Source organism: Belonocnema kinseyi, chromosome 1 (genome assembly GCF_010883055.1).
Source record: "Belonocnema kinseyi isolate 2016_QV_RU_SX_M_011 chromosome 1, B_treatae_v1, whole genome shotgun sequence".
Lineage (NCBI taxonomy): Eukaryota > Metazoa > Arthropoda > Insecta > Hymenoptera > Cynipidae > Belonocnema > Belonocnema kinseyi.
Window position 1 is genome coordinate 165,549,376 of NC_046657.1, and position 15,575 is coordinate 165,564,950.

Sequence of the window (15,575 nt, forward strand, 5' to 3'; positions counted from 1 at the left end):
TGAATTCTATGTAAAATAATGAGATTGGGGATAAATTTTGCGCCATTTCGAATGTTGAGTTTTGCGAAGTGTCAGCTTTTAGGTTAGGATAGCTAGCTTGACCTCATGACCTCAAATTTTCGGTAATAAATGTAAGGTCAAGACGGGATTTGAAATAAAAACGCCGTTTATTGTATACCTTGGTAACTAATATAGATGTACGAGAGAGTGGGGCTAAACGGGACGCGGGGTAAAACTGGATGTGTTGAATATCTCCAAAAACATGGTTATCTTCGCACAGAGTATTCTGTGTGTGTACGCGTCTGTATGTGAGGCATATATGTCATTAGACTTGGTGACATTCCATCAATGCAGTATGGCGCCAGAAGTCGCTGTATTGAGACATCGCATTTTTTTCACCGAAAGTAATTTTTTGTTTTAAAGTTTTTGTGTTTGATGACTGTAAATTAATCGCAAGAATTATTGTGTGAGTGTTTTTGATAGGTAAAGTTGTGTTGAATTCAATCCCAGGAGCTCATCCCGCCCCACGAGAAATGGCAGCCAACCAGAGGAATCGGCAGGGACGACCAGAAATAGCCACAGACGGGAAATAAAGTAGATGCCCTGTAGGAGGGAAGGCTATAGAAGTCTTCGCTTCCTTATCCACCACCCAGTAATAAAGACATATTAGACGAGATGCGGTGTACTAGGGTGATAAGGGAACGACAACCATACGCGCCAGGTATGCTTGAAAATGGTCGCCCCAAAACCGAGAGCTTATCGGGGGCCCAGCCATAAATAAGAACTGTTAGTCCCGCGGACAGGCGGACCACCTGCGAGACCAGTTCTTAGCCCGGCAGGCTCCACAACAATATGCTTCGGGTGCGTGCAGCTCGGGGTTAGGAAACCCTTATGCCCCAAATGTGGGCTACCATACGCATCCGACATAGTGCTAAAAGGATAGTGGATGCGCCGACCAGGTCAGCTAATTTTCAGCGAAGGACCAAAGCTTGCTGAGTAGCAAACCAAAATCCAAGCGGCCGCTCATCGGAACGGTCTCGTTTTGGACCTGAGTTAGGTTTCTGGGGGAGGGCGGCAACATTTTAATACCGATCTAAGAATTAAATTTAATTTTGTTTTGATTATTTGATGATTTTCCTATTATTTGATTATTATTTGAGTGATATGACGACAGACTACAAATGGTGTGATTCTAGAACAATGTTGTTCGTCAATATTTTTGCCTAAATACGAAGGCTTGTTGTCTCTTTTAAAACATGAATCGATGCGTTTGTGTGCGAATGTTGGCTAGTCCATTTTCGACATGATGGTTCGCTAATGTATTATTAAATGGCGTTACTGAAATGCATTTTTGAATAAAAGATATGTAAAAATCATACGAAACATGCAATAAAAATTCTTTCGACCCCGTGTCTCAGCATGACCACCTAAAACGGATACCAGGAGAATCGAGCCTTGAAACTTTTCGGCCAAACGCATGAACTGGGCTTAGGAAGAGGGATCAACCGAGGCTCTTGATCCTGCGGGAGATGAGAGTCATAGTTGTCGTATGCCAATCGATAAAGAGAAAAACTCGACCTTCCATTTGAGTAGAAGGGAGTTGTGAAGGGGTAAGTATTAACTTACCTGTCACTTTAAGTTATTCCCATATTAAAAATAGACCCATCAAAAAGACAATCGTGATCAAGAGCGGAAGTCCCCTCGAACTAGAGCATCCATCGAAAATTGTAGAACTTAAATAATTATTTCCTTGCATGCATCTGTTTTGATGTAAAATTAACCTCCACCTGTCAAATCCGAGACTGACAATACTACGGAAGCCAGGGATGAGTCGTCATAGAATTAGCAGGAGTAACTAACGCACGCTGGGTAAATGACCTATTACCAACCATGGTCCTAACATACCACGTCTCAATTTTCCGATCCCAACACGAGATGGCGGCCTCAAACGTCCTATCAATTGGTTCCGCGGCTGGTCGCTATATTCCACTATTCTCTCCGTGCCATGCCATCGTGGCGTGGCGTCACGATATCCACGCCGTTAACGACTCCATGGCAACCAGGGCTGGTTATTGCCACGTAGAAGTATTAAGAAAGATTCCTGAGACGTCCTGTAATAAATACCGGTGACCATCACATAACTGTCAAATCTAACAATCACATCTCCACGGTTACTGATTATGATCGGAGTCAACTGTGGACCAGACAAATTTCCACCCGTTATATATTCTCCCCTGACTTTATTAATAAATAATCAGAAAGATCGCGATATATTTTTGGCCAGAAAGAACTCAGAAAAACCTAGCTAAATAAGGAATGCGCCAGAAAAATTGTAGTATGTTACGTGAGTGTGGATAGGAGAGTCTTATTTACTCTGTTTTAAAGTTTATTTTGTCCTAGTAAAGATCCAAAGGCTTAATATTAAGTTTAAGGTTAGAACTAGTTAATTTTTTCTGCGTATTAAGGGAATCGGACGCCCTACCTTTGCTTCTTGGGGATCCAAAATCCAGGGAAAATTTGGAGCCCCTCCTTTGAAGTTGAGATGCCGGAGGAGAAGAAACTTTCCCGAGACGGGCGGCCATCTTTGCCACTGCCAGGATTCTAGCCACGAGGCGGTGGCTATCATATGGTCAACAGGGATGGAATCCATTTTACCGATGCGATCAGGACGTAAAGCATAAGAGCACAGCACCTACTGGAAAAGGCCCGTGAGCAGCAAAGACGAGCGGGAAAGTGGCGAAAACGACGCTGGACAGTTAGGTCGTGTTGGCCATTCACCTGGAATACTAGGAGGAATTTCTTTTCTTACGCACTATTGCAAAGTCGGACAAGCCCATTTTTTGGTTTTTCGGGTTCTGCGGAAGCAAGGTAGGCGTCATCAGTTTTTCCTCAGTTGATCAGGTTCGATTATATTCATTACTAATGTCACGTGTTAGAGTTTTTTTTCTTTGTTGTAAGAGAGAATCTTTTCCGGTTCGTTTCTGTGAAAACATTAAACCGCTAATTTAGAGACATATTTGGAGACTGAGTGTTGCGCATTTTTTTTTAAATATTGTCTAATTTTGGACAATTTTCCGTCATCATGTTTTTTTTTTTAGTTTTAAGCAAGTTTTACCGAAACTTTTTCTTCTTTCTGTGAGTTTCTTTTTGGGGTTAAATTTCGTTTGGTAACAGTGTATAGTAAAATAGCGTCCTTCAGACTAAATTGTTACCTTTCAAACTTGTAATCGTCTCAACAATTCATTTTACATGTAATATAATAAATAAGTTATTTTATACCTTTTTGTTTTAAAATATGGCCTAGCGTTTTTCGCCCTCACTTTATCCCTCTAGCAGGATCTTAGGGACTCACTATAAGAGTTAAGATTTTAATTAGTTTTTTATCGAAGAAAACGAATTTTTGGAGTGACGCCATGGAGGTGTCTGGCGCTCATGAAGGTTATTCAGAATTTGCAACGTTATTCTCCTTCATATCCCACGAAGCCGGAGACAGAAAACCTAACTACAATCAAATGTGTGTGCCACTTACCTGGCTATAACCTGAACGTTATTTTTTTTTCTGAAGTGAACCGAGTTCGCAGGTCGCACTCTTTCAACCCATGAACAACCCTCAAAGCTCGTTTAATTTATTGAAGGCGCCAGGTAGGTTATCACCTATCCGAGTCTCGAGAAATCTGTTCACTTGTTCCTGCTAGCAGGTCGGCTAGTTCTTTTTACTTTAGCACAAGAGGAAGGAATTCACTAACAGACGGTATCTTAAAGTGCGCACTAGGTATATTAGGTGTGCCGGACTAAGTGTTGCGTCGCGCATGTGGCGCAGGTGAGCGAAGTGGCGAGTCAACATCTCTGTAGAACACTCAAATTTTTTGGCCTAGGCGCCAATTCTGTACTCGGCGTCGTCGACTCTCACTCTGTGTTCGATCATAGTAGAGCCCACCTCATAGTAATTTTGTATCCCTTGACGACGCCAAAAGACAATTAAGGACATAAAAATTCATAGAAAATCGGTATAATTAACAATAACCAGTACCGTTCGCAAAAACAAGGTAGAACTTCCAGCACAATTTAAATTAGCTTCCAAAGAAGTTCCTCATGCGAGCTTTTGCTTTTCTCAGAATATAATGCTGCGTTCGTTTACGCCGGAAAAAAATTTTACTTGTCGCGTCTTCTTATTAAAAAAAAATGATCATTTTTTTATTAATTTTTTTAGTATGAAAAAATAATTGTTATGTTACAGAAAATAAATCTTACGATTAATTAAATGTCGAATTACATGTCGAAAAATGTTCAGACTTTTTAGAGGTGTGGCATTTAAGGGTTAAACAAAGAAGGCTTCGAATATTTGGGCCAAGTTTTTAGTCACAAAGGTGATGCTAAATTAAAAGAAGGTATCTTCGATGGCCCTGAAATCCTGCTGTCTAATGAGCTTGAAACTCCATTTCCTTGATTCGCATATCGACCGATCCCCAGAAAATAATAGTGATTTCAGTGAAGAACCAGGAGAGAGGTTTCACCAAGACATAAAAGAATTCGAACGTCGATTCCAAGGACGATAGGATGTAAATATGTTGGCAGACTACTGCTGGATGATAAAAAGAGAAAAGAAAACATCGGGCCAAAAACGTCGCAGAAACCCTTTACACCGATCATTTGAAGAGAAGCGTGTGCATAAAAGGAATCCAATTTAAATCCCTACATTTAAAAAAATGTTATATCATAAACCATAAAAAACCATGTTTTTTGCATTTTTCTCGAAAAGTAACTGAGAAACCCCCCAATCCGACTTTGGATTCAAATTCAGCGACGAAAAATACATAAGAATACATCTGTCTGGTAAAATATTAGGGATATTTTATTTTCTTAAAATTTTTTTTATTATAAACCATAAAATACCATATTTTTTGCATTTTTCTCGAAAAGTAACTAGGAACCCCCCTCATTCTGACTTCGGATTCGGATTCAACGGTGAAAAATACATAAGAATACACCTATCTGGTGATCTGCTCAGGATAGTTTTTTCTTCTTGTGGGCCTGTGTTATCTCACACCCCTTTTGATCGTCCAAATGTGTTCTTTAATTTTACAAACGATCTGGCGCCCTTCAGACAAAATGGTAGTCGAAATTTCAAGAGGTCACCATGAGAACTCGCTATTCAAACTTTATTGAATTAAATTCATCATTGGCCTAGCAATAGCCAATAGCCTGGCAGTCAATGACTAAAATAATAAAAAGCCAAGGTTATAATATATATATATATATATATATATATGTGTGTGTGTGTGTGTGTGTAGGTGTGTATTGTGCATGATATTTCGTCACCTCCACCAACAAAACGCTTTTACAAGTGCATGGTGCGAAATAAAAACGCAGGCATTATTTAGCCAACTGATCAATTTTACCTTACTCTATTTACATTTAAAAAAAATCTCTTTTCTGTCCTGTATGTGCCCACAGCAATTTGTTGATTTAAAATATTATTCCAATCAAAATTTAAAAAATCAAGGAAGTCATTAAAATGTTAGGAATGAATTTTCAACTAAAAAAGATGAAGTCAAGGTCCAAGTCTAGATTAAGGGGGGAGTGGCAGCACTAGACATGCCGCCGTGTCATACAGAACGAACCCTGCATCACTCGAGGCGGTCATTTAATGACTAGCTGTCAGGCAGCCAATAGGAACCTCAATAGTCCGTAGGACGGAATCTATCGACGCGGCGGACGCTATTACAGAGACACCCATTGGTGGAGTAACCTCATTGGATCCTTCCCGTTGTAACCCGCCAATCAGCAGGACCGACGCTGAAATGATGAAAGTTGAAGGGAAGACAGCAACCAGAACGAGGAACTGACACTTGTGTTCTTGGCTCGACGGTGACTTGAGCTTTCCGGAAAAAGGATCATTAGAAAATTTACTAAAAGGATGAACAGAGGGAGACACCACTCTGAACGTCATTCGTTACTCTCAACTCCGAATGGGAGAATATAGCCTCGAAGGCTCACCAATAAAATTATTAACGCAATCGGATCCAGGATGGAAATTAACTAACTAACAATGAGAGGAACCACCCGAGGAGCCCATCAGCTGCTGGGGATCATGCACCCATTAGTTGCTTTTGAGTCGGTAATGGTTCATAAGGTATTTAATTTATTGTGCTTAACCTAACCCATATTTCGTGCGTCATTTCTTACCTTCCCCACTCTATCGGAGCGGTCGGAGCAATGATAGTAAGAACTCATGCCTGATTGATATTCAGTAATTTTGGTAGTTTTGGTGTAAAACTACCTGGCGCCCTTCTGGCGAATTGTTGGACTTACCTACGAGTCCAACTTAGCTTCTAAAGTCATATAAATCACTGAAAATAAATAATTGGGCAAAAATTCAGTTATAAATGGCGCCGGAATTAGGGCGCGGGTGACGCAGAGGGGAGGTTAGGAAGAAATGGCGAGATTAAATTATTTGGAATTTCGCAAACTCCAATCCTACATAAAATCAGATGGAATTTTAAAATATCGGAAAACTAAAATGAACATAATTAATGAAACGACCAAAGTTCCAATTATCATTAAAAGTTGTTGTGAAGTTTGAGGTGACACGATAACAGTGGATAGTGAGTCATCACTCGACTATTTAACTTGATAACAGCTGGAGTATTTCCCAATAAAGCTGGTCAAAGATTAAATTGGAAAATGAAAAGAAAATAAGTGGTAAAATAAAAATAAAGTGGAGTGAAAAACAAATCAAATAAAAAATTAATTTAACAGTAACTTTGAAAAATAAGTGAATGAAAAATGATAAAATCAAATAATTGTGAAAAAAAAACTAAATTAAAATAAAGTTTTAGGGAAAATAAACTTTATTTCGATTTAATTCAAAACAAATTAATGGTTTATTCTTTTTAAATTGATATAACATTAACATAACCTCAATGCAGCCTCTACTAAGAATCGGCTAATTTGGTCGACTGGTTTAAAATGTTGGCTTTTTATTTAATAAAGTTAAATTCGACCATAATAATTACACAGCACCACAAAAAAGTGCTCTGTCCCAAAAGCGAGACCAATGCTTTATGCCTTATGATTTTGGGGTCGCTTAACCGAATATGACCTCAGAATTGCTTTATCAGGTCAGGGTTTTTTCTGCCCTCAAAACAAGGGCTCTAATTTGTTGAATTTAAGGTAATCCACTAAAAAATTATGGTTTTCCTTTCCCAGAAACGAGATTTGCGTACCCTTATGTTTTCGGGGTCGCTGAAAGCGACTATGACCTCAGAATTGCTTCATGAGGTCAGCATGTTTTCTAATCTTAAAATAAGAGCTTCAATTTGCTGGATTTAAGGTATTCAGAATTATATCAATCCCTACAACAAATTACGACGTTGAATCATCACAAAATGCAAGAGAGTGCAAAAACCTAGTAACTGTTCATTGTTTAACTCAAATATGACCAAAAAAATTTCGCACCCTTATTCATCCCCATAAAAATTCCCCTTTAAAGGGTTTTATCTTTCAAAAATGTACATCTCTGTTATATGATATCGACTGCGCGCGGCCGAGCACATGTGACTACGACGCGCGCGGCGCGCAAGAGCGGTAGGCACGGCGGAAAAGTGATGACTGTTAGTCGCGAAAATCATATCTCCGCTGGGTCTGCACTAATGTTGAATTACATCAGGTTATAAAGTAACTTTTAACGAAGAAGAACGTTTTTTCAATTTTCTAAAATATTGAATAGGTCAAATGTTGTTAACGTTCAAAGTTAGTGATAAACGACAAATTTCGGACCTTAAAGAATTTATATCTTTTAAAATATGCATTTTACGAAAAAGTTGCTGGAGACCTTTTCGTCTTAAAATGGGCCATATTTTCTAGCAAAAAATTGTCCAGATCGAAAAAGTGAATTTCTCATAATTTGTTTAAACAATTGCGATTTAAACAAAACGTACCACTTTTTCGAAAAAATCCGGGTATATTCTGACAGCGTGCAGAAGTAAAATTTGTGTAGTTCAATAGCTGACTAATCATACCCAGCCAATGAAAGAAAAAAAATTGAGCGCCAAATCACAAAGGCATTATTTTTTCAAATATTCAACCCTTAATTCTATCTGGGGGTAGTTTTAGAGGTTCACGAGAACTAAATTTTTTTTATTTTTTAAAAAAACGCAAAACAATTGTGCGTCCACAAATTTATTTCTTAAGTCATAAAAGTGAAGGTTAAATTTCTTAAATATTCATCCCTTCGGAAGGGGTGTTTTTTAGGAGTTAAAAAGGTTGAACATTTTTAGGGATAAACACTGAATAGCTCATGACATATTCATAAAATAAAACATTTTTCAATGCATCATATAACAGAGATATAAATTCTTGAAAGATACAACACTTTAAAGGGGTAGTTTTTACGGGGATGAATAAGGGTGCGAAATTTTTCGGTCATATTTGAGTGAAACAGTGAATAGTTACTAGGTTTTGGCACTCTCTTGCATTTTGTGTTAATTCAACGTCGTAATTTGTTGTAGGGATTGATATAATTCTGAATACCTTAAATTCAGCAAATTTGCGCTCTTATTTTAAGGTGAAAAAAATTCTGACCTGGTGAAGCAATTCTGAGGCCACATTCAGTTTCAGCGACCCTAAAAACATAAGGGTGCATTGGTCTCGCTTCTGGGATAGCCCACTTTTTTTGTGGTGCTGCGTTATGAGTCGGGTGTGGATTGCTGTTCATCCTTTTTGACGTCTCAAGCATTAACAAACAAGAACACCAGGTGTGCATTGCAGCAAGATTGAGATAACTTAAATGCTGAGGATTATCACCCCTAGGACGGCAGACTAACCTGCGCTTGGATCAGGATCCCTTCCGTAAATCAACAGTCAGTTCGTACACGAGAAATTGCTTGTGATTCCGGAATGTCTCAGAGCAGTGTTTCTAAAATTATGAAGCGTAATCTATTACATCCGTATCATGTCTCTTTACATCAAGAACTGCATGGCGTTGATTTCCAAAATCGGGTAGCTTTTTGTCTGTGGGCAGGTGAACAAATACAAAAAAATCCCAACTTTTTTCGTTATATATTATTCTCTGACGAGTCGTCTTTTACGAACCATGGAATTGTTAATCGATACAACATGCACTACTGGAGTATTGAAAATCCGCAGTGGCTTTGTGAAATTGAATACCAGCATCCATGGACCGTCAACGTTTGGTGTGGAATAATTGGCAACAAACTGATTGGTCCCCACATTATGGAAGGCAGCTTAATTGGTCCAAAATATCCAGACATTTTGGAAAATGAACTGCTAATATTGCTTGAAGACTTGAGCTTAGAAATACGGCAGAACATGTAGTTTCAACACGATGGTTGTCTGGCACACTATTCAGCGGTAGCACGAGAAGCTCTTGATCGTGATTTCAATGGTCGCTGGATTTCTTTTTGTGGGGCTATCTGAAAGACAGACTGTACAAAGAAAAACCAACAACACGTGAGAATATGATTGATCGAATCACAAGTGCATGTGCTGAAATTCAAGAAGATATACTTCTCCGTTGTGTAAGTTCTTTTGAGCACTTACTTTAATTAAAAGATGATTCCCTGAGTACCTCGAATCGTGAGAGGTGAGGGAATTCACGTTAATCAAGCACCCTGAATCGTGAGACGCAAGGGGACTTACGTTAATCAAGCACCTCGAAGGGAACAGAAAACTGCTACATGATTGGATTTTTTAAATTCAATAGTGAATATTTTCATTTTCCACCTTCTTTTTGATATTTGATTTTGTGATATGATTTTGTGCAATTTTATCACGGTGATTTGATTTTGTAAATTTGTAAGTTTTTTGCCCCATACCCTGACTTTTGTGAATAGTCGTTTCCACCCCAACCCCCGAAAATTATTATTTGTTTGCTGAATATCAAAATATTATCTTAACCATCTTTGTGAAATGTGTATTGTTAAGATTCTACGAAACCATGGACCATCGTAAGGGAAACGCGTTGAATTGTTAAATATATTATACTCCGACATTGTATTTCATTTCGCTATAGAAATTTTCAAGTGTTTGAAGACGTCAGTCTATAACTGTAAAGTTCAGAAAATGTAAGTTTATTAATTTTGATCGATCTGTGTTACACAAATCGTAAGAACTTTTCTTAAATAAAGGGTAACTAAGTTATTTGTTATATGATTCGCTATATTCTCATTCACCAGAAAGAAACCCTTAACAATAAAAAACCATTTCCTCTACCTAAATTTCTAATTTGGGATCTGAGCTAGTTTAAACTAACAGTAAGTTCCAATTCCGGTACATCGTAGTCTCAATGATGTCGTTTGTTGGTCGATTTTAGACTTTGAAAGCTAGAATTCTAGTATTGGAGTTACCTTTTGTTATTCTGTTTATTTATCGTGATTTTGTTGTTTTTGACCCAAAAAAAGTTTGGCACCCAACATTTTTTTTTCAGTTGATTGAGTTTAATGAGACTCCGGTGCCGAGGATATATTAATTCTCTTTGTCTAAATGACATTAGGATGAAAATATTTTATAGGTGTAATAACCAAAAATAAAAGAAAAGTTTACGGCATTAGTGCGTGTATTTTTATAAAATCACGATGCCCCCCCGGGCAGTCTAGTGACGGATCGGATCAGCGGAGTTACAATCCCTTGGCTTCGAGGGGTTCGTGTATGGCAAAAGACCGTCCCTCTCGAGGCTTCTGCCATATGACAGTTTATAAATGGATTCTGTGCTCGACAAGATATTGTCTTGCAATGAATTTTTAATTGAATTTAGGGACATTGGTCGTGATTATTCACCTTATTTAGGCGAGGTATCAAATGCAACATCACTATTTACAATATATCTGTGATAAACCAAAATAAAAGACAGTTCGACGGAATTAGTGAGTGTATTTTTAAATAAAAATAACGGTGAACCCCCCCCCCCCCCCCCCCCCCCCCCTGGTGACGGATCGGTGCAGCGGAGTTACAATTCCTAGACTTGGAGGGGTTTGTTTATGGAAATAGACCGTCCCTTTCGAGGCTTCTGCCATAAGACAGTTCTCAAGTGGATTCTGTGCTCGACCAAGTATAGTCTAATAATAAATTTTAATAGAATTTAAGTAAATTGGGCGTGATTATTCACATAATTTAGGCGTGGTATCGAATACTACATCACTATATATTATATATCTGTAATAAACAAAAATGAAAGAAAGATTGACGGCATTATTGAGTGTATTTTTATAAAATAACAGTGACCCCCCCCCCCAGTTTGGTGACGGATCGGTGCAGCGGAGTCACAATCCCTTGGCTTCAAGGGGTTTGTGTGTGCCAACAGACCGTCCCTCTCGAGGCTTCTGCGATATGACAGTCTTAAGTGGATTCTGTGCTCGACCAGGTATAATCTAGCAATGAATTTTTAATTCAATTTAAGTACATTGGGTGTGATTATTCACTTAATTTAGGCGAGGAATCGAATGTTACGTCACTATTTACTATATATCTGTAATAAACAAAAATAAAAAAAGTTCGACGGCATTAGTGGGTGTATTTTTTAATAAAATAACGACGACCCCCTCCCCCTTTCTGGGGACGGATCGGAGCAGCGGAGTTACAATTCCTAGGCTTTGAGAGGTTTGAGTATGGCAACAGGCTGTCCTTCTCGAGGCGTCTGCCATATGAAAGTTCCCAAGTGGATTCTGTGCTCGACCAGGTATAGTCTACCAATAAATTTTTAGTTGAATTTAAGTACATTAAGCGTGATTATTCACATAATTTAGGCGAGATATCGAATACTACATCACTATTTACTATATATCTGTGATAAACAAGAATAAAAGACAGTTCGACGGCATTAGTAAGTGTATTTTTATAAAATAACGGTGACCGCCCCCCCCCCCCAGTCTGGTGACGGATTGGAGCATCGGAGTTACAATCTCTTGGCAACAAAGGGTTTGTGTATGGCAACAGACCGTCCCTCTCGATGCTTCTACCATATGACAGTTTATAAATGGATTCTGTGCTCGACAAGGTATAATCTTGCAATGAATTTTCAATTGAATTTAAGGACAATGGTCGTTATTATTCACTTAATTTAGGCGAGGTATCGAATACTACATCACTTTTTACTATATATCTGTAATAAACAAAAATAAAAGACAGTTCGACGGCAGTAGTAAGTGTATTTTTAAATGAAATAATGGTGACCCCACCCCCTTTGGTGGCGGATCGGTGCAGCGGAGTTACAATTCCTAGGCTTTGAGGGGTTTGTTTATGGCAATAGACCGTCCCTTTCGAGGCTTCTGCCATAAGACAGTTCTCAAGTGGATTCTGTGCTCGACTAAGTATAGTCTAATAATAAATTTTAATAGAATTTAAGTAAATTGGGCGTGATTATTCACATAATTTAGGCGTGGTATCGAATACTACATCACTATATATTATATATCTGTAATAAACAAAAATGAAAGAAAGATTGACGGCATTATTGAGTGTATTTTTATAAAATAACAGTGACCCCCCCCCCCAGTCTGGTGACGGATCGGTGCAGTGGAGTCACAATCCCTTGGCTTCAAGGGGTTTGTGTGTGCCAACAGACCGTCCCTCTCGAGGCTTCTGCCATATGACAGTGTATAAATGGATTCTGTGCTCGACCAGGTATAGTCTAGCAATGAATTTTTAATTCAATTTAAGTACATTGGGCGTGATTATTCACTTAATTTAGGCGAGGAATCGAATGTTACGTCACTATTTACTATATATCTGTAATAAACAAAAATAAAAAAAGTTCGACGGCATTAGTGGGTGTATTTTTTAATAAAATAACGATGACCCCCCCCCCTCTCTGGGGACGGATCGGAGCAGCGGAGTTACAATTCCTAGGCTTTGAGAGGTTTGAGTATGGCAACAGGCCGTCCTTCTCGAGGCGTCTGCCATATGACAGTTCCCAAGTGGATTCTGTGCTCGACCAGGTATAGTCTACCAATAAATTTTTTGTTGAATTTAAGTACATTAAGCGTGATTATTCACATAATTTAGGCGAGATATCGATGAATGAGCAGGTGCATTATCGTGATACAAAAGCCACGAATTGTTTTTCCAAAGTTCCGGACGTTTTTTGCGTATCGCATCTCGCAAACGGCGCATGACTTGAAGGTAACACTCCTTATTGACCGTACGACCTTGCCTTAAGAATTCCTGATGCACTACGCCACGGTAATCAAAGAAGACAGAGAGCAAAACCTTCACATTTGACCGAACTTGACGTGCTTTTTACGGTCTTGGAGACTCAGGATGCTTCCACTGAGACGACTGGGCTTTATTTTCGACGTCATAGCCATATACTCATGATTCATTCCCAGTTATAACCCTTTTGAGAAAATCCGGATCATTATTGACTTCATTCAACATCTCCTAAGCGATGGTCATGCGATGGATCCTTTGATCAAAATTAAGCAGTTTTCGAACAAATTTCGCTGACACACGTCTCATGACCAAAACGTCCGAAAAGATAGCATGGCATGAGCCAACCGATATGTCAATATCTTCAGCAACTTCTCTGATGGTAACTTGGCGATTTTTCAACAGCATTTCTTCCACTGCTTGAACGTTTTCATCTGTTGTTGACGTGCTGAGACGTCCAGGGCGATGTTCGTCTTCGACATCCTCTCGGCCTTCTTGGAACAGCTTGTACCACTTATACACATTTTTCTTACTCAGAGTAGACTCACCGTATGCAATGACGGCATTATTGAAAATATTTTGATCAAATAATGTTGACCCCCCCCCCCCCCCCCCCCCCCCCCCCCCGGGCAGTCTGGTGACGGATCGGAGCAGCAGAGTTGCAATCCCTAGACTTCGGTGGGTTTGAGTATGGCAACAGGCCGTCCCTCTCGAGGCTTCTGCCATACGCCAGTTCACAAATGGATTCTGTCCTCGACTAGGTACACTCTAGCAATGAATTTTCAATTGAATTTAAGTCTATTGGGCGTTATTATTCATTTAATTTAGGCGAGGTATCGAATACTACGTCACTATTTACCATACATCTGTAATAAACAAAAATAAAAAAAAGTTCGACAGCATTAGCGAGTGTATTTTTAAATAAAATAGCGATGACCCCCCCCCCCCTGGGGACGGATCGGAGCAGCGGAGTTACAATCCCTTGGCTTCAAGGGGTTTGTTTATGGCAACAGGCCATCCCACTCGAGGCTTCTGCCATAAGACAATTCTCAAGTGGATTCTGTGCTCGACCAGGTATAGTTTACCAATAAATTTTAATAGAATTCAAGTACACTGGGCGTGATTATTCACATAATTTAGGCGTGGTATCGAATACTACTTTACTATATATTATATATGTAACGTGTAGGCTCATTCTGACCGCTTAATAAAAGTAAATTTAATACGGTTCGAAATTAGTACAAACTCTTATGAAATATATAAGTAGAATCTTGTAATATGCCTTCTCACGCGACGAATATCCACACAAATCGTAGAGAACGAACACCCCTTCCTATCGAGTAGAGTGAAGACTTTCAGCCAATAAGGACATAGCACGCTCGACTGGCACGAAGAGCCAGTGGAATGTTTTCTTCTTTATTTTTATTTGAATACGTGGTGTATCTTTGTAACTTAATGGTGACCCCTTCGTGAAACCCCAAAAATAAAATAGTAATTCAACTTATATAATAATAGTAATATCGTTGAATATTATTGAGTAAAAAAATTGAAATGCAACACACCTGTAATAAACAAAATTAATAGAAAGTTAGACAGCATTAGTGCATATATTTTTATAAAATAACGATGACCCTCGAGTCTGGTGACGGATCGGAGCAGCGGAGTTACAATCCCTAGACTTCGAGGGATTTGTGTATGGCAACAGGTCGTCCTTTTCGGGGTTTTTGTCATATGACAGTGTGATGTTGCAGTTTGGCACCATCACAATGATCTAGTAACAAAATTAAAACTATTATTATAATTACACTGATATTAGACACCTCGAGTAAAATTCGGTACTCCATGACTCCGTTCTGTAAATTTTTAATTTAACCTAAGAATAGACCCAGGGCGAAATGACCACAAAGTCAGTCAGTGGACAGGCATTTCCGCCAAATTTATCTAACATGAGAAATATAAAATTACTAACGCCTGTATATTTTCCTATATTGTTCGAGGTTTGGTAGCGCCCCCCTGCAGCCGCAGTACCCTTCCTTCTGCCAATCATCAGCCAGGAATCAGTCATCCCTTATCGGCCTCAAGTCCTGCGGTTCGAACTCAACACGTGGAAGATTTCGCGCCTAAGGAGAATGGTCTACAAGTTGGAAGGAAGGAAGTGAGGAGAAGGAACAACAGCGAAGCAGACCAGCGGCGTGTGGCATCTCCGATCTCTCTCTTGAACGCAGAGATTCATAGTAAAATTCGATGAATTAATTTCTCTGCCCCCTCCCCCCGCTCTTCGTAAATGAGTTCCCTCGTGCTCGGGTCGACACGCCCCACAGTGGGGTGAAATCGGAAAACGAGGTTCAAAATGACATTTAGAACGCAATTATGCACCGATTTTAGAATTTTTTTTTTGAAAAATTCAGAAC